Here is a 19,253-nt window from a genome sequence, read left to right on the forward strand (position 1 = left end):
AACTCCCTTGTGCATGCAAAGAGTGCAGAAAGCAGGATTGAACTGCCAGCATATCAGCTGACTGTTCAATCCTGCTCATCCCTACAGGCAAACTCTGACAGCTTTCAAAGTTGGGCAATGGGGTACAGTGGTACCTCGGGTTAAGTACTTAATTTGTTCCGGAGGTCCGTACTTAACCTGAAACTGTTCTTAACCTGAAGCACCACTTTAGCTAATGGGGTCTCCTGCTGGCTCCGTGCCACCACAGCACGATTTCTGTTCTCATCCTGAAGCAAAGTTCTTAACCTGAAGCACTATTTCTGGGTTAGCGGAGTCTGTAACATGAAGCGTATGTAACCTGAAGCGTATGTAACCCGAGCTACCACTGTATTGGGGAGAAGATAAAGATCAGACCCGCTGGGCCAAAAACATTTCCCACTTCCTGCTATACTGGATCTGATGTTTATGGTCTGTGAACCAAATAAACCAAACTGCTGGCCTGATGCTAACATAAAAAGTGACTTTTGTTGTGGCAGAGGGCGTTCATCCGCAAACCTAAATTGGCAGTATGTGATCGAATCCCTGAGACTGGAGCTGCCCCTGGTATTTGTTAAAACTAAAACCCCAAATGCAGCCGTTCAAAGGCTAAAGGTGTAGCTATGTGATTGATGTCACATCTAGTTTGGCCAAAAGTTTTTAATCTGTCAGGGAGATCCCCCCAGGAGATGGCTCCGCTGCAGGACTTTGCTCACCTAGATTGTCAGAGGTGTGTGGGAGTCAGCCTGCCTGGAGCGCAGGGGTGTCACGGGTCAGGAGAAGGTGCTCAGCTGGAGCCATGAGCCCGTGTGGGAGAATCTTGCACAGAGTTCGCCCACACACTGCCTGGGGCTCCGGCTGACACTTGCCAATCTTGCAAACCTCCAAAGCAGGATCGGGTTGACAGCATTACAGAAGGAGGGGGATTGTTGCTTCTACATTTCCTAGGATCTCACTTTCTCTTTAAAATGAAATTTCATTTTCTACATCACCTCTGGGCCCTTCAGGCCAGCAGGAATGCAGAACTCAGCTGGAGACAATGTTTTCTGAACACAGGGCATACATCTTCATTAGTGTTTGGTTACCACTAGCTCTCAATTTGTTTTATAGGTTGGGTGTTGGTTTATCATTTTGCTGAGATTTTTATTTTGAGGAAAGGCATTTTAAATAAACAAGTGAATAATGGACACTAGATGTGTAAAGATTCTGAATATGTGCTGATCGCCATAATGGTCAATATAGACGTATTTTTGTTGAAACGACTTTATATATTATATAATATTCATATTGCCTGATAACGCCCTGGGTTCTTTCCACACCCTTAGATGCAGCCAGTGAAGCTCATGCTCTGCTAAGCATCTTAACACATTTTTCAGTGGCAAATTACCCTTGCTCCAAGCAGCTCCTCCCCATCTGTCAGCTATCCCCATCCTAGCTTTAAAAGGGCACATTTTTCCTGTGAGCACAGTCTGCCCCTCCCCGGTTTTCAATCCTAAACCTGTCTCCACCCACAGTAACCATGGCAACTCTGATTTGCACAGACCCAAGGATTTTTCTCAGATGGGCCATCAACACCTTTTGTCATGCTACCTATCTCAGGTGAGGCTCTGGCTTAGTCCATATTTTTCCACTGGCCTGGAATCTTCCTTTTGCTACTCCCAACTATTCTCTAAACACTACTGTTTATTAATTTCTACTATTCACTAAAAGACTCTGGTACCCCAGCCATAACTATATTTTATTTTTCTAGAGTGGTATACAAAGGATGAAGAGGTTAAATCAGTGATGATTCAGTGGGCCAAAGATTTTGGATATAATATTCAATTTGATGATTGGATAAAATTGTGGAAGGAAGGAATGAAATTTACTGCATGTACTACAATAAAGGAAAATGTTATGAAGATGATCTATAGATGGTATGTAACACCAGTAAAGCTGGGCAAGATGTATAAGGTTAGTAATAAATGTTGGAAATGTCAGGAAAAAGAAGGAACATTTTACCATATGTGGTGGGAATGTAAAAAGGTGAAATGTTTTTGGGAAATGATTTATAATGAGTTAAAGAAAATGTTGAAATATACATTTGTTAAAAAACCAGAAACATTTCTATTGGGAATATTAGGTAATGAAATTAAAAAGAAGGATGTGAAGTTATTTTTGTATGCAGTAACAGCAGCTAGAATTTTGTTGGCCCGGAAGTGGAAACAGGAAGAAATGCCTACGAGAGAAGAATGGAGAATGAAATTGATGGAATACGCAGAAATGGACAAATTAACAGGGAGGATTCGGAACCGACGAGACCAGAGATTCACCGAGGACTGGAATAAATTTACAGAGTATATTAAAAATGTATGTGATGAACAGTTAACGTTTGTTGGTTTTCAAGAAGCTCTGTGAAAATTATTGGTAGAAATATTGCTTTAAAAATATGATAAGATTAAGAATGTTATAGTGCAATATAAAATTGAGAAATGTGAGTAAAAGTGATAATACGGAGAATTGTCAGACATGCTGATGTAGTTGATGAGAAGTGGGTGTTAAATTTTATTTAAGTGTATATGGAAAAATTAATAAAAACATTATTTTTTAAAAAAATTATTTTTCAGATTCTCAACTCACATATTGCCTGTCTCTTTTGAAACTTACTTCTTTACCTGGTCACTTTACCAGTGCATTTTGTTGCACCTTTGTTGAAGATGCATTTTCATCAATGAAGCCTGTTAATGTTTTTTTGTTTTGTTTTTTTAAAATCATTTCAGAAAAGCAACAAATTGATGCCGCTTTTCAAATCATGCCCTATAACCCTTAGATTTGTCCAAACACCCAGCTAAACATCCTGCAGAGAAACCTTGCTGATTCTTAATACCACAGAGGAGGCAAAAGGTTGAGGGAGAAAAACGTGTCTTCCATCCTTTTGCGCACAATGGTGATGGATAGAAGAATCCATTCTAATTTTAACTCCAGCATTGGAAATGTATTTTCCCCTGTTTAGCAGATGCAGTGCAAACTGGGGGGGGGGCAACACCCATGGTGAGATTTTATTGACGTGTGGAAACAAAAACAATACACAGGCTCATTTTCATCTTTGGTAATGTGCGAAATCCAGAAAGAGCAAAGAATTCAGACAAGTAACCAGTTTTAGAAATTGCTGGGGCTTTGAAGGCGGCAGAAAGGTGTGCTTACAAGTGTGTTGCGGTGGGGGGAGAGAGATTTAATGTATTTATTTTTAATGCTGTCAAGATCAATTCTCAGTGTAGTTAAACTGGCATCATCTGCTGATGTTCAGGGACTCTGGGGTCTGTGGATTGGCTCCATCTTCAGAGAGCCCCATCATTGTTATTTTTCTTTCTTTTTCAATGGAGAAATTCCAAACAGCGCTGCTGCAGTAAATGGTTATAGATAGAAGTTTGCCATAAATTATTACACATATCTATTTTATGTATTATGGACTGTATCAGTGGCAGCCCCAGAAAAAAATATGGGGTACATAGAAGGCATAGGGTATATTTCTCAGTGGGTGAGCTGTGTCCCACATTTTAAGATTGCTGGTGGGGGGGATAACAGTATATGTTAATGACAAGAGCCCAGCTCCTTGCTTGCAGGGGGGGTGTGCATGTGCGTGTGTGCTTGCAGTATGCATTGTTCTCTGCAAGCTCTGGTGTTCACCTGATTGTCAATGCTTACAAGGGCACTGTAACAGGGCTTTGCTTGCAAACCCCTTTTGGGCCTAGCCATGCTTTTGCGGGATAACCCGTCTCACATAACCAAGATGCTTTAGTCTAATTAATCCATGAAGGGGTTAATGCCATAGAGTATGGTGTCCTTACTCTAAGGACTTAGCTACGTCACTCCCCCTCACCTTGGGAGGAAGGTAATCAAGCCTATTGTGGTACCTTTAGTCTACCTGAGAAGCTCAGCATGTGAAGAGACTATGCTCATTGCTCCAGCTTAGCTGCATGGCTCCAACAAGTCTCTCTTTAGTTCCTGTACCAATAATTTAGGAACTTCAACCACTTTGCAACTAAACCAAATCTTCTTCATGCACAACTTTTTCTGAGTGCTGCATGGAAAAGCACACGAATCTGACCTTTGGAGAGTTTGTAAGTAAACCCATTTTAACTTTTTCTATGCTAGGGGAAGTGGGAAGCTTTGGAAATCACTTTGAAGGGTATACAGTGGAACCTTGGGTTGCGAACATGATCCATGCGGGAGGCACGTTTGCAACCCGCAGCACCGCATCTGTGCACACATGGTTCGCGATTCGGTGTTTCTGCGCATGCGCTAGTGCCGAAACCCGGTAGTAACCTGTTCCGGTACTTTTGAGTTCGGTGCAGTGCGCAACCCGAAAACGCATAACCTGAAGCATCTGTAACCTGAGATACCACTGTATTTTAAAAAACCAATATTCCCACACTTTACTTTGCTGCATATTTTGTGACATTAAAGGGTACTTGCCCCAAAATTGGATATTGGCATCTAGGAATTCTCCTTTTTGTATACTAATTTTTCCATGAACCAACAGTTTTGACCTGCCTCACACCTGATGTCAATTCAGGGATGGAGCAGCTCGGCTTGGCCAAAATGGCCTAGTGGGCAAAATTAGATCTGCAAATCAAAGGTCCCTCACTGCTGAACTAAATGGACCTTTGGTCTATCTTCTTATGTTCTTTACACTCTCTACCTGTTCTTGGTTCTGTTAGGGGCTAAACTGTTTTTTGTAGGTCAACACAGTTTGGTATGAAGTGTCCTTTCAATATTAGATTAGCCGCTCATGACAAAATCTCCTCCCCCTCCTTTTGAATCTAACCAGCTAAAAGTACTTTGGGGTGAATGCTAATTGAAGACATAGATTGCAATGGCAGTGCTCAGGTGGCGTTCCTTTCGGGAGCTTTTGCTACTGGATAATGCTCATCTTGGAATAATGCCATAAAGTTCTGCTAGTCTTACTCCCCTTCTCTTTCTCTCTTTTTGCATAGGTTATCTGTCTCCTTTGATTACATATTGGCTTTGACTGCTTGTTTGTCTCTCATCTCATCTGCTGTCAGGTTTTCTCATTTTGACTGTCTTCCTCTATTTATATCCCATCCCTATGGGAAACTAAGGATGGATGAGGCGTCCATATGGAGTAATGAATTTGTAAAAGGCATGAAAGAGAAAAGGTCTCATAGGGCTGATACACAGCTTTCTTGTAGAATTCATATTCTACATGAAAAGATGGAAATGCACCAAAATAAAACTTGCCACTCTTCAGGGCTTGGTTCAGCAGACTTTTTTGAGCAGCTTAAACACATAAACAAATCTGGGTTGTAGCCATTGCTAGTTCTAATCAGGGTGGACTCATTGAAGTTAATGAACATGACTAACTTAGGGAACCCCTTGCAGTGAATATCTCTGTCCCTCTGGAGAGGGAGTTAGCTCATCTAATTCAGTATTGCTAATACTGACTGACCACAGCTCTACAGGAATTCAGGCTACAGTCTTTCCCCAGCCCAACCCGGAGAAATCAGCAATAAACTCTCTGCACCTTTTACATGCAAAGTAAGAGCCTCGCTATTGAGCTGTGGCTCTGTCCCTCATAAATCAAAGCAGCTGAGGGTGTGCAATAAATCTAGAGGTGTCTTCACATAAGAGGCTTGCAAAGCCCTTTGCTCCCTCTTTATGTTAGAGTCTGATCATTGTTTTTTTGTGGAAGGGTAAGTGGATGGGGTCACGAAGAGTCGGACACGACTAAACGACTAAACAACAAGAAGTGGATAAGCATTTGTCCTCTGAATCGGCATCCCAGCCAATGTAACTTGAAGGGGGAGGGGGAACAGGAGGGGAAATAGTGGCAAGCAGACTTTGTAGTCAGCAAACACAAGGTCAACTGCTGGTGCCAAACCTGGAACCTGAATTGAAGCTTGCACACAAACCCCTTTGTTCTCCCCTGCATCCCCTCCCCACAAGCCTCTTTCATTTATGTTAGTGGTCTCATTTAGGAGGGGAAACAAGCCTTTTCTTGTCACTATTGTTAAACCCCTGCAGGTCTGCAGTTCATCCATAGTTGTATCAGCAGATCCAGATCTGTCTTCTGTCCCCTCCCCATTTTAGACAGTAAGTTTTAAAATAAGCATTTTAAAGTTGAGCTTCTTCCACCAGATGAAGAAAGACGAGTTATAATGATGGTAGTCTGACACTGCTGCTGCTGCTGCTGCTGCATAGTCTATTGTTAGAAATATGCTCACCTCTTCTGGAGCTAGAGCTGCAATTAAGGATGGATGGATCTGTCATTTTCAGTTCCTCTTCGTTTCTCATTTTTTCAACCTTAAGCTCAGTTCTCTACTTTTCTGCATTAAAAACAAAAACAAAAAACACAAGAAAGTCATTGTGGAAATTCATTAGCGTTTTAGTGCAAAATTCTTCTAATGTACATTTGTATGCATTTTTGCCCGATATACATATGGGGGTTTTGTGGTTTTTTGCAAGCAATTTCACCTGTTATCATGTATTTTGTTCATAATGCTCACTACATAGGCATTTTAGGCACACTTTAGTACATGCATTTCTGTGCTCATAATGTAACTGGAGAACTGCATTGCGAAATTCAGAGAAGTGCAGATTTTGAAGATTGGCTGCATTTCAGTTCACATATTGTTTCTGGAAGTGTTAATTAGATACTCTTTTATATCTGAACTTACTGAATGTTCCTCCCATCCCTACTCTGTCTGCATTTATGATTTGTAGCAACAGGTGGAAACATTCTGCCTAAAGGAGAGGCCCTGGAACAATGGCTCCCAAACTCCCACCGCCTCGACTAGAAAATTACTGAGAGTCTTGGCAGACCACTTAAGATTCCCACCCATCTGCCTTTTGTAGCAATTTTAATGCACTGCATTAGATGCTGTATGTTTTTGAAATGATTTTTGCGCTTCTTTTGTTTCTTATGTTGTATTTTATTATAATACAATTTCAGCTCCGTAGAATTCTATAGAATTCAAATTGTAAGCGGTCCTCACAGACTTGCCACACACCACCTGACTGAAGGTTGTAGACCCCCAATGTTTTAGACCGCAACAAAATAATGCCAGTTTGGCTGGCAGTTTCTAAATCACACACACACACACACACACACACACACACACACACACACACACACAGTATTTATTACTGACCACTTTTCACCCCTGCTGGCATCATAGCCAGTTTATTAACAGGATTAGCTATGATCTGAGCAGCAAAAGCACAATGGAGGCTTTTGCAGGGGATTAAATTGCAGTGGAAGGGAAAACACTATGATCCGCTTTCTCCCCAGTCTCTTCTAGGTCTTCCCAACCTGGGCCCTAGATGGGCACGAGGCAGGGTGCCTCAGCATCAGTACAGAACTAGGGAAAGCCTCATCTTAGCCTGAAGTTTTCCCTGGCTGCCCTTGGGCAGTCACAATTGCTCAGCCAAACCTACCTCGCTGGGTTGTTCTGGAACTAAAATGGTTTGGGAGAGAACTATGTGCCCTTGCCTGAGCTCTCTGGAGGAAGGGTGAGATAAAAATGCTACAGTCATAATGAAGTAACACAGACTTCAAGCCTATACCCAATAGCACTGTGGGACAGATGTCCAGACACCCCCTTCGACACTCATTGGTGGGATAAATGTAGCCGAGCTGGCTTACCACGGAGTGAAGTAATGGACACCATCATCTAAAGCAGGGATAAGAAACATAGTTCCTTCTAGATGTTTCTGGACTCCAGCTTCCAATAGCTCAGCCAACCTGGCCAATAGGGTTGATGGTAATTAGAATCCAGTCCCATCCAGAGAGTACCATGTTGGTTCTTCCCTAATCTAAAGAGCAGTATTGGTCAGGGGAGTAGAGGGATATCGCTCACCTGGCTTGCAAATGTAGAACAGGTAACAGAGAGGGAGATGTGCAAGGCAGTGGGAAAGTTGGTGCACTGCAGGCGCAGCAGCGAGAGCATCAGATTGTCTCTACCGATGTACCCACAACACATTGATGGCACTGCCACTTCACCCCTCCCTTTGTCTCTCTTGGTTACCAGCAGCAATCTCTGTGTTGGGAAGATAGGTTAGCAATACCGTCCCACCCCACTCAGTCTCACCGACCACTACTGCTACAGAGTAATGGACTGGTAAAGACCATTGCACGGTAATCAACAAAATGTCTATGTGCGTGCAGGGATTTTGTGGAACCGGGCTTCCCTCTGCCTCCCCTGCCACACCTGCACCCACCCCCCAAATCTGCTCTAGAAGGTTGCAGGGGAAATCCAGAACAGATTTAGGAGCATGCAGGGTGACGTGCGAGAGTGAGGATGATGGAACCTAAGTCTTTGAGCTATGCTAAATGCTCATAAAGTCCAGAGTCCACAAATGACCTACAGCACCGCTGCCAGCACTAAACCACACCGCGCTTACCTGACCTGTATGTAGCTGAGTCCATGCTGAGTCCATGCCTTTAGCAAGGACTTCTGCATGCTGGTGGGTTGCTTGTGTGAGACAGGGACCAAGTCCTAGCATGTACCACTGAAGGTGGTTAGGTGAACATGGAGGCAGTCATCATACCTTGTGTCAGAAATGTTTTGGCTATTAATTTGTTTACAGAAAACACACACATGAAGCAAAATACCCTTTTGAAAGCACATAATTGCTTCTGGGCTGCAAAACTGCATCTGGGTTCATATATTGCTAATTTGCTCCAAGCAGTTGATTTATTAATAGAGCATTCAAGAAATTTGCATATAACTGTGAATGCTTTTTATATGGTGTGTGTGTGTGAGAGAGAGAGAGAGAGAGAGAGAGAGAGAGAGAGAGAGAGAGAGAGAGAGAGTCACCTGGGGTATTTTATAGCAAGGCGGGACATAAATCTTCTCAATAAATAGTAAAAGTATACAACTTCATTCTCCACTTCAGCCTTCCCCCATCTGGTGGCCTCCAGAAATTTGGAACCCTGATTCCATTCAAACCCAGCCAGGACAAATTGAGCTGGGAAATGTGATTGGGGGCTAATCTGCACTATATTTTCAAAGCACACTTGCACCACTTTAAACAGGTATGGTTTCTTGCAAAGAATTCTGGGAACTGTAATTTATTAAGGGTGCTGAGAGTTGTTAGGAGACCTTTAGTCCCCTCACAGAATTATGATTCCCAGAATGGCTTAATGATCAATTCCCCTTTCCAGGAAATTCTAGTGATTGTAGCTCTAGGAGGCCCACTGAACACTGTGAGACTGCCAAGTAAACAGGCATAGGATTGTACTGTTTTCATTTGTGGATGTAACAGAAAGAAAGGAGAGAAAAACAAATAATAATAAAAGAAGAGTAATCAACAACAACAACAAACACCATTGCCAGCTGGAATTAACTAGAAGAATCACCAATCCTGATCTAAATGCAGAAATTAATATAGGCAGTCCAAATATCCAAAGAGGTACCTAAATGAAATTGATAATTATAGGCCATGCATTTAGTTAATAATTGTAGTAGTAATAATAAATAATTATAATTTATATCCTGCCCATCTGCCTGGGTTTCCCCAGCCACTCTGGGCGGCTTACAGCACATATAAAAACATAGTAAAACATCGAACATTAAAAACTTCCCCATGCAGGGCTGCCTTCAGATGTCTTCTAAAAGTTGTGTAGTACTTTATCTCCTTCACATCTGATGTGAGGGCATTCCACAGGGAGGGTGCCACTGCCGAGAAGGCCCTCTGCCTGGTTCCCTGTAACTTCACTTCTTGCAGTGAGGGAACTGCTAGAAGACCCTCAGAGGAGGACCTCAGTGAGGGCAGTGAGATCTTCAAACCACTGGTAGCAGATAGTGGGTGTTTGTCCTTCTGCCCTTGAAGTATAATGATGGCTGACAAGATGAAAACAAAGTTGTGATAAACCCAGTAAGCCCTGAAACAGAAGGTTCTCACATGTTCCTGACAGCCATACTGCTGGTGGTGAAAGGATGCACAGATTTAATTGCAACACAGGAAGCTGTCTCCTACAGGCATGCAGAAACCCCAGCTTGGCACCTGATTTTTGCGGGACACAGGAAGCTGCCAAGGAGACAACTCATTGGTTCATTCAGCTCAGTATTGACAACTACACTAATCGGCAGCAGCTCTCCAGGGCTTCAGGGAGAGGAGTTCTTCCTAGCCCTACCTGGAGATTCCAGGGACTGAACCTGGGATGTTTGTATGCAAAGAGTGTGCTCTGACATTGAGTTATGGAGAGCCAGTGTGGTGTAGTGGTTAAGAGCGGTAGTCTCCTAATCTGGGGAACCGGGTTCGCGTCTCCGCTCCTCCACATGCAGCTGCTAGGTGACCTTGGGCCAGTCACACTTCTTTGAAGTCTCTCAGCCCCATTCACCTCACAGGGTGTTTGTTGTGGGGGAGGAAGGGAAAGGAGAATGTTAGCCGCTTTGAGACTCCTTCGGGTAGTGATAAAGCGGGATATCAAGTCCAAACTCTTCTTCTTCTTCTTCTTATGGCCCTTCCCTTGTGGGAGAAAGTGGTTCTTTATGCATCTTGGCCTTCAGCCTTCTATGGCTTTAAAGGAAATAAGAAACACTCATTGTGGAAATAGGTGGCAGTAAATCCATCCCAAGTCCCTGTCTTAAAAAGAAACTCGTAAAAAAAAAATAGTAGGTCTTCTTGGGATGTGAGATTTATAACCATGGGAAATGAAAAGAAAATGAGGATAACAGATTGTTTTGGGTTGGTACAGAGCGTGTGTTTGTAGCTAGTGATCTTGAGACCGAAATAGAAAATTGTACCTGGTTGATTTAAAAAGCGGATTCTGAGAAACTGAGAGGAAGGGCCTATTAATTTAAAAATGCATTCAATTCTGCCTAATGGACACAGTTTTGCAAAACAACTCACCCTAACCATAAGCATGTTCTTTTCACTAATACATGGGTTTTAATACACATTTTACCCCAGTGTATGCATCTTTATTTGTGTGACTTGGCTGGAGAACAACATTGCAAAATTCAGAGAAATGAGAGTCTGAAAAGATGGCTGTGTTTTGGTTCATGTATTGTTTCAGAAAGTGAGGGTTTTTCTAGGGTTGCTTCTAAATGCAAGCTCAGTCAGATTTCTCCTCCACCCCTACGTGGGATCGGCCATGATCACTGCTCTGAAACTTTAATCACTATACCGTTCAACAGCCCTCTCTTGATTAATGTCCCTTGCAGGCCAAATATGGTGCCAACACATCTGTACCTGCATTGTCTTCCTATTACCTTCTGGACATAGTTCAAGGCACTGGCTTTGAACTATAAAACTGCAAAATGCCTTGGCCTAATGTTCATTAGAGACCTCCATCTTGGCTGTGCTTTACAGTGACCTTTAAGTTCAGCCAAGAATGCTCTCTTCTTGACAACACAATTTGTACACTGGGAGATGAAGAACAGAGCTATAGCTGTGCGGCAAGGCTGATATTCCACAGCCATTTCAGAATTTATAGTTTACATTTTATATTTTAATTCCTGGAATTAAAAGGAAAATTATTCTGGCGTTATTCTTTTCCATCACTCAGTAAAGTTAACTTGCTCCCACCCAGGGATGCCAACTTGAATAAAATATTGGGGGGGGGGAGGTAAGCCCCACCCAGCATAATTGATCACGTGATGCAGTGCACACGAGGGGGCTGAAGACCCCTCACCCCCTAGGAGTTGGTTCCTATGCTCCTACCTTCCAAACATCAAACAAAAGAGTTGCATCTAATGTTAGTCCTACTTAAACTCATGACTAACATTAAATCTCAATGGGTCAGAAGATTCAACTAACCTGGTGCACTAGGGGAAGCCAGGGCAACAGGCACAACAGGACTTCCACTCTCTCCTTCCCCCATGTGCCACCCACCCACACCCCAAATCTGCTCTGGAGAGTCAGGGGAATCTCCAGAATAGTGCTGGGAGGGAGAAGAATTGGAGGAATTGGGTGGACTCCAACTCCCATTAGCCCCAACAAACACATCTATTAACTTGAATGGGTCTACTCTGAATAGGATTAGCATTGAACACAGTCCAGTGTGCACAAGGTCTAGTTCAGCAATGACTTTGTAAGGAGTTAAAAGCAATCACGTTGTAGGAATGAGCCAACAGCAGGAGTTACCCGCCTTGTCAACCTGGTCTGATGAATGCTGCTGACCACACAGGCAGAAAAAGCAGGACATCATCTCAAACATTCCTGATTAATTTCAAGCAGAATAAGAGCTGGCAGGGGGTTCGGGGGTAAAGGGCGCCTAAGACTTGCAATAAATACTGGGACGCCAAGCAGTGAAAAATCCAAACTGTGACTCCATTGTTTGCTCATGTCATCAGCATCCGTAGAAGCAGGTCATGACTTTGTCCTCTTTGCAGCTGGGGAGCTGAGGCTGCTGGAAGCGGCTTGTCCAAACAGGCCACCCAGGCATTTGAACCTTAAGGCCAATTATCTAGCCTAGTGGTGGGGAGCCTTGGGCCCTAGGGGTGTGGGCAAATGTGACTCTCCAGACCACTGCAACTGTCCTCAGGACTCTCTGCAGGCAATGGTCCCTTCCAGGCCACACTTCTCACTAGCCCTGTTCCTGCCCAACTAGTGGCGGACTTCGGGCTTTCAGTGGCACCCCCTGCAATGCTAAAATTCAGCACCCCCTCCTCTCCCTTCCTATTGTTCATCATTGTTGCAGCACCCTCTCAGCTTGGCACCCAGAGTGAGCGAACCAGTCAGGCTCTCTTCAATCCTCCTCTGATCCAACTTTGAGTGTCCTGGCACTATGACAATGCCTCTTGCATGCTTGGATGAATGGATAGAGACGTGTTTGCATAGAAACCTCTGTTTCCTACATGGCTGGAATATAGATTATTGTACAAAGGTAAGTGACACATCTGTGCCCCCCACCGCCCATCCATTGCCCCACAAGATTGGCACAAGTGGCTTGCTTTGATCACCATCCAATTCCTTTTGGTAGCAAAGCTGGCAAGGAAAATGAGTGTCATCTTTGGAAGCAGGAAAGGGGAGGGCACTAATGGAGTGTGAAAAGAGGGGATGCCTTACGGCACTATCCAATGCAGAAGCAGCAGCTAGCCTGATGCCAAGCTGAGCTGCTGGGAAATCTCCCCAGAGCTTTTCAATTATAAATAAACTGGAGGAAGCTTTGAGCAGAGGTGAGGGGGAAACACAAGCAAATGGATATAGTGCAAACATCCTGATCCCTAACAGCCTCTCCCTGTCCTGCAAATGAACCAATGTTTCCTTCTCAAGAGAATGATTTTGTTGTGAAACCCTCTTGCGCAAGATCTGTCAATCTTGTGCTTTGACGCACTGTGAGCTGGTGTGGTGCTCAATGAGGCAGCAATTTGACATCCTGTTCAGTGAACTTCACTCATGTGTTCGACCAGGCAAACTGATTACTTCATCCCGGCGGCAGTGGAAGGTGCAAAGGAACGGGAGGGAGGGGAGGGGAGGTGGGTGGAAAAGGTGAAAATGAACTTTTTGTGGTCCATGCATAAAAAGAGCTTTTCTGGGTCAGGCCCAAGGGATGGGGAAGCTGTGGCTGTCCAGATGTTGCTGGAATACAAGCTCCCATTATGGTTGACCATTGCCCACACTAGGTGGGGCTGGGGAGATCCAACGAAAAAGAGAAGAAGTATTTGGATTTGATATCCCGCTTTATCACTACCCAAAGGAGTCTCAAAGCGGCTAACATTCTCCTTTCCCTTCCTCCCCACAACAAACACTCTGTGAGGTGAGTGAGGCTGAAAGACTTCAAAGAAGTGTGACTAGCCCAAGGTCACCCAGCAGCTGCATGTGGAGGAGCGGGGAATCGAACCCAGTTCACCAGATTACGAGTCCACCACTCTTAACCACTACACCACACTGGCTCACATGCTGAGGAAGGGCACTGGGCAGACTGCAATTTATCCCCACCCTCCGGGAGTGGCTCCAGGTGTTCTCACTGGTTGGTTGGGCCCTTTGGAATTTCTGACCAAAGACTGCCGGCATTGGCCAAATAGCTGGCAGCTGGGCGATCCAGCCTGCCATTCGTCGGGTCACCTGGCATGGCCCGAGGCCTGGCCACAACACTGCCCACCATAGAAGGTGAGTGGACTTGTCGCTGACCATTCCCCATGCTAGGTGGGGCTGGGGAGAGCTTGAGTCCAGCAGGTACCCCACCTAGCTTAACATCCTGCCTCTAAGAGTGGCCAACCAGATGCTTCCAGGAATCCTGCAAACAGAGCTTGAAGAAAACAGCCTTTTCTCACTGTTGCTCCCAATGACTGGAACATATGAACAAAGGAATCTGCCTTACTAAGGATCAGACAGTACTGGAAATGCAGGTGCAACTCAGCTGCTCAGAGGAATTTGCATGGCTTAAGACACATAGAGTGAGCTTTCTAGACTATCTCTGTACCTTTATATCCATGCTGACTTCTGCCTATCTCTTTCATGTTCAGATTGATATATCTTAGGTTCCATCCCATTGACAACTTCCTGTTCCTCTTCACATACTTTTTTTCTGGACCTTGAGGTGAGAGGGCTTTCTTCTGGATCTCTCTTCTGAGGACACAGCAGCAAACATAGCTGTTGGGAATCTGAATATGTGCAGCTACACACACAGTCAATTAGGGTTTGGCCGACAACCAAGGCAATGTGAAGGAGTAAGTCTGCCTGGTGATACAGAGGCATGGAGACAGCTCCATGATTGGTCAAGCTCTCTCACGGGAATAATGATTAATGGCCTACTAACTGGAATGTGTTAGTACGAATTTGAGTATAGGAGTTGTGAGTCGTGTAGGAGAGAGCTAGCTAAGATCCATGTTCTGTTTTGTTCCTGTAAATAGTCCACTGTATATAATAAACACCTAACTACAAACTCCTGGTTCCTGCTTCGTCCATCCTGTCTGCAGCCAAGTTGCCAATTGCTTTTGTGGACTCTGCGTTTACTCTGCTAGGTCTGGCTAAGGTCCTGTAACAAGTCAGAAAGTTGCGAAACACCAATAGGTTTTCTCTATTATTATTTTTTGAATTTTTTTATTTTCAATGCAGAATCATAACAAAAATTACAAACATTGAGTCCAAAATAATACTATACAAACAAAAAACCCTGGAACATATAAAAAAAAAGAAAAGAAAAAGCAAAAAAAGCAAAGGAAACAAAACTAAACTAAACAAAAGCGAAAAAGCACACATCTACAGAAAAAACCATAAGGTTTTCTCTATTTTTTTTTCAACTAGATAGTTACCTAGGACTATAAAACTCTTTCCTGTCAAGAAGGTACTTCATTTCATAAAGGTAATCTTGCTTGTTTTATACCAAGTCACAGTCTGAAAACCTTTCAGCTAAAGGGGTGTTCCAAGCAAGGATTCATTTAACTAAAGTTAGCTTCTGTTGCTGCATATAAAGGCTGTTGACAGACCGTTGCCCCATCTAGCTCAGTACTGACTGCACTGACTTGCATTGGCTCCTCAGGGTTTCAGACAATATTCATTTCCAGCCTTACGTGGAGATGCTGAGGATCAAACCTCAGGCCCTCTGCATGCAAAGCAGATAGTCACTATGCTATGGCCCTTCAGGGGTATTCAGCAATATGCTGCCTCTGCACGTGGAGGCTCAGCTTGGCTGTCTTGACTAAATCCCCTTGACAGTCCTCCCTCTTTAAAGCCATTTGTGCTAGGGCCCATCATCACACCTCTTCTCATTGATTTCCATAAATCACCTGTGCATTGTGTGAAGCTGTACGCTATTCTTTCTGTCCTGACTCTACTGCCAATCAATTTCCCTGCAAGGAGCTCAAATGATTGATGAGGCAGGGAGGAAAAGGTCTCCCTTATGCATGTACTCCACAGTGGCATGCATCATTTTCCAAACCCTTCAACATATTTATTTCCCCGCTAAGCTAATGTTCTAAACCGGGGGTAGCCAAAGTGCTGCACTCAGGATGTGGCTAGACTACAACTCCCACCACCCTTGACCGTGCTGGCTGAGGCTGATGGGAGTTGGAGTCCAATGACATCTGGAGGGCAGCACAATGGCTAACCTTGTTCTAAACCTTTTGACATCTCTCCTCACCCCCACCCCAAAACTAATGTTCCAGAGCTTTAGCCTTCCCTTTGGGGAAAGTCCAAGAATCCAACATCTGTCAGATGATCCCTATTCATATAATTGTTCACAATGTCGAAGAGGTCCACAAGTTTGGTGAGACAGAATTTCCCTCTGCAGAAGCCATGCTGATTCCTTCTCAGCAATTCTTCTATATGCTTGATAATTATTCTCTTAATTCCAGGCATTCAGTTATGAGTGTGTTTGTGTATATAGGGCCAAATAGCTCTGCCCATGCACAAAGGGAAGGCACTAGGAAGCACTGGGAGGTTTGTGAAGTAAAAAAAGAAAAGCCAGATGAGGAGAGAAAAATGCCTTAGAGGGGGAACCCGCAAAACAACAGCCCAAAGCATATTCTCATTGACTATGGGATGCCAACTGCTGTGGTGTGTGGGTAGAACTATAATGGAAGAGTGCATGGCTAACTGATAGGAACACCAAAACAGTGAATAGTAATCCTCCACGGTACAACATTTTGTTGCAGTAGCCACCTGTTCTAGCTCTAATCCTACTTTCCACCAGTTTCTCAGGAAGGAACAGCTATTAAGCTAACTGAGTCACATCCACACCATTCGTTTAAAGCTCATTTAACATGCATTTAAAGCACATGGCTTTCACCAAATAATCATGAGAACCATAGTTTGTTAAGGGTGCTGGGCACTGTAGCTCTGTGAGGGGTAAACAACAGTTCCCAGGATTCCGTGTGAGAAGCCAAGCTCTTTATAAATGTATAGTGTGGATATCACCTTGGCCTGTCATTTCCCAGCTCCTTGCCTTAAAAAAAAAATCAAATTATATAGACTCCCTTCTAATCCTCTATTCAGAGGCTGGTTTTAGTGACAACATGCATACTTGTGTGAGAAGATCAGCAATTTCAGATCTGAGTTCTTTCCTACAGAATTCTCAGCTGGTTCAGTGAACTGTCCAGTTTTAATTTGTTGATAAGCCCTGGCACTAGCTCTATCTATTTTACTCAGTTTTTCAGATGCCCAGAAAAAGTTGGCTTAGTGCGCTAACTGTCCTTCACCAAGAAGGCAGATGCAAATAAATGATCCAGCTTATCTCCAGTCTGGGCTGTAGCTCAGTGGCAGAGCATCTGCCTTGCATGCAGAAAGTCCCAAATTCAGATCCCGACATCTCTGGGTAGGACTGATAGAGACTTCTGCCTGAAACCCTGTAGAACTGCTGCCAGTCAGTGTAGGCAATACTGAACTAGATGGACTAATGGTCTGGCTTCCTATAAAGCAGGCTGCTATGTTCACTCTTCACCATGACTTCTAGTAAAGGTAAAGGGACCCCTGACCATTAGGTCCAGTTGTGGCTGACTCTGGGGTTGCAGCGCTCATCTCGCTTTATTGGCCGAGGGAGCTGGCATACAGCTTTCGGGTCATGTGGCCAGCATGACTAAGCCGCTTCTGGCGAACCAGAGCAGCACATGTAAATGCTGTTTACCTTTCCGCCAGAGTGGTACCTATTTATCTACTTGCACTTTAACATGCTTTTGAACTGCTAGGTTGGCAGGAGCAGGGACCGAGCAACAGGAGCTCACCCCGTCGCGGGGATTCGAACCACTGACCTTCTGATCGGCAAGTCCTAGGCTCAGTGGTTTAACCCACAGCGCCACCCACACTTTTAATTCCTTTGCTGCTACTTCCTTTGTCTGCTTCTGATGTATGTAAATAAATTGTCATGTTTAATATTTTTAGCCATGTGCTCTTCAGATTCTTGTTTGCTTGCCTCCCTCCCTCCCTCTCTCTCTCTCTCTCTCTCTCTCTCTCTCTCTCTCTCTTTGCCAGAGTTTGTCCTGCTTCCTGTTTTCCTCATTTTCCATTTGTTTCCATCCCCATAGCTGGACTTCTGTAGTTACATGAAAGAAAGGCACTTTTCACTTGCAAATTATAACTGAGTCATAGAGTAGACGTTAAAATGAGACTGTCTGTTTTCCTGAAAGTTCACTCCACTGAAATAAAAATAACCTATTTCAGAGAAAATATTTTCTAGAAGGGACATCTGAAACACACACACACGTTAAAGACAAACACGTTTATTGTGGCAGAAACTGTCTACTTCAGGAGTGGGGAATCCTCCTCACCCCAAGGATTGCTTTCCCTCATGGGCAACCTTCTAGGGAGAGCACTTGAAAGAGGTGGGAAGGGCCTTGGCCAAAACTGGGCAGAGTATTGGCTGTGACTTTTACCTTTGCACAATAATCTATATTCCAGCAGTCATTGACTTGTTGGACTCAGAGAAACAGTGGCAGGAACCAGTTGTGGAACCACCAAGAAAAGGCAGCTCAGAGCCCAAGACAACAATGAGCAGTCAGAGAGGGAAGAGGGGGAAGATTGGGAAGGTAAGCTGGGAGAGTCTGTGTCCAGAAGCAGAAACTGAAGCAGGAGAGCGGAAGGATGGAGGCCAAGAGGAAAAGGTGAGTCGGGCTGGTGGAGAGTTAAGGGTGTCTGCTCCTCCTGCTGTGACAAGCTCATCTCCCCCTTGTCTCCCACAACCAGAAGAGGCATGAAAGGGCAGAGGAGAGGTTGGCTTCATGCAGGCACTGTCTTCAATTGCTTGGGAAAAACCCTGGAACTTAGACTGTTGTGGAGAGGCAGGGACTTTCAGTCTCAGCAATGGATGGGCATTTGTTTTTATACACTACAAGTGTTAATGAGCAATTAGTGTCAGGGTGTTTGGGTTATTGCCAATGCTGGCTTGTAAATTGGCCACTATGATGATAATCAACACCACCTGTCCTTTTTTTGTGTTCCGTTCCCTCCAATCCACTCCAACCCTTTGTTAGCATAGAGGGTTTATATGCAGCAGCAGAAGTTAACTTTTGTTAAACGAATCCATGCTTGGAGCACCCCTTTAGCTGAAAGGTATTCAGACTGAGACTTGGTATAAAATAATTATGTTTATGAAAGCAAGTACATTCTTGATAGGAAAGAGTTTCATAGTGCTAGTTAACTATCTGGTTGAAGAAACAAAGAAGCCATGTTTGCCACTTTGTCCTCAGAAGAGAGATCCAAGGTGACCTCTTGCCTTGAGGAAGAAAGTGAGGAGGACCACGAAGCTGTAAACAGGCTGCAACTTAAGATGTAAACCATCTAAACATCAAAGAGAAAGAGAGAAGTCAGCATAGTGATAAAGGGTAGTCTGGAAGTCCCTTCATCTATCCATC

Source organism: Podarcis raffonei, chromosome 8 (assembly GCF_027172205.1).
Source record: "Podarcis raffonei isolate rPodRaf1 chromosome 8, rPodRaf1.pri, whole genome shotgun sequence".
In the NCBI taxonomy this organism is placed as follows: Eukaryota; Metazoa; Chordata; class Lepidosauria; order Squamata; family Lacertidae; genus Podarcis; species Podarcis raffonei.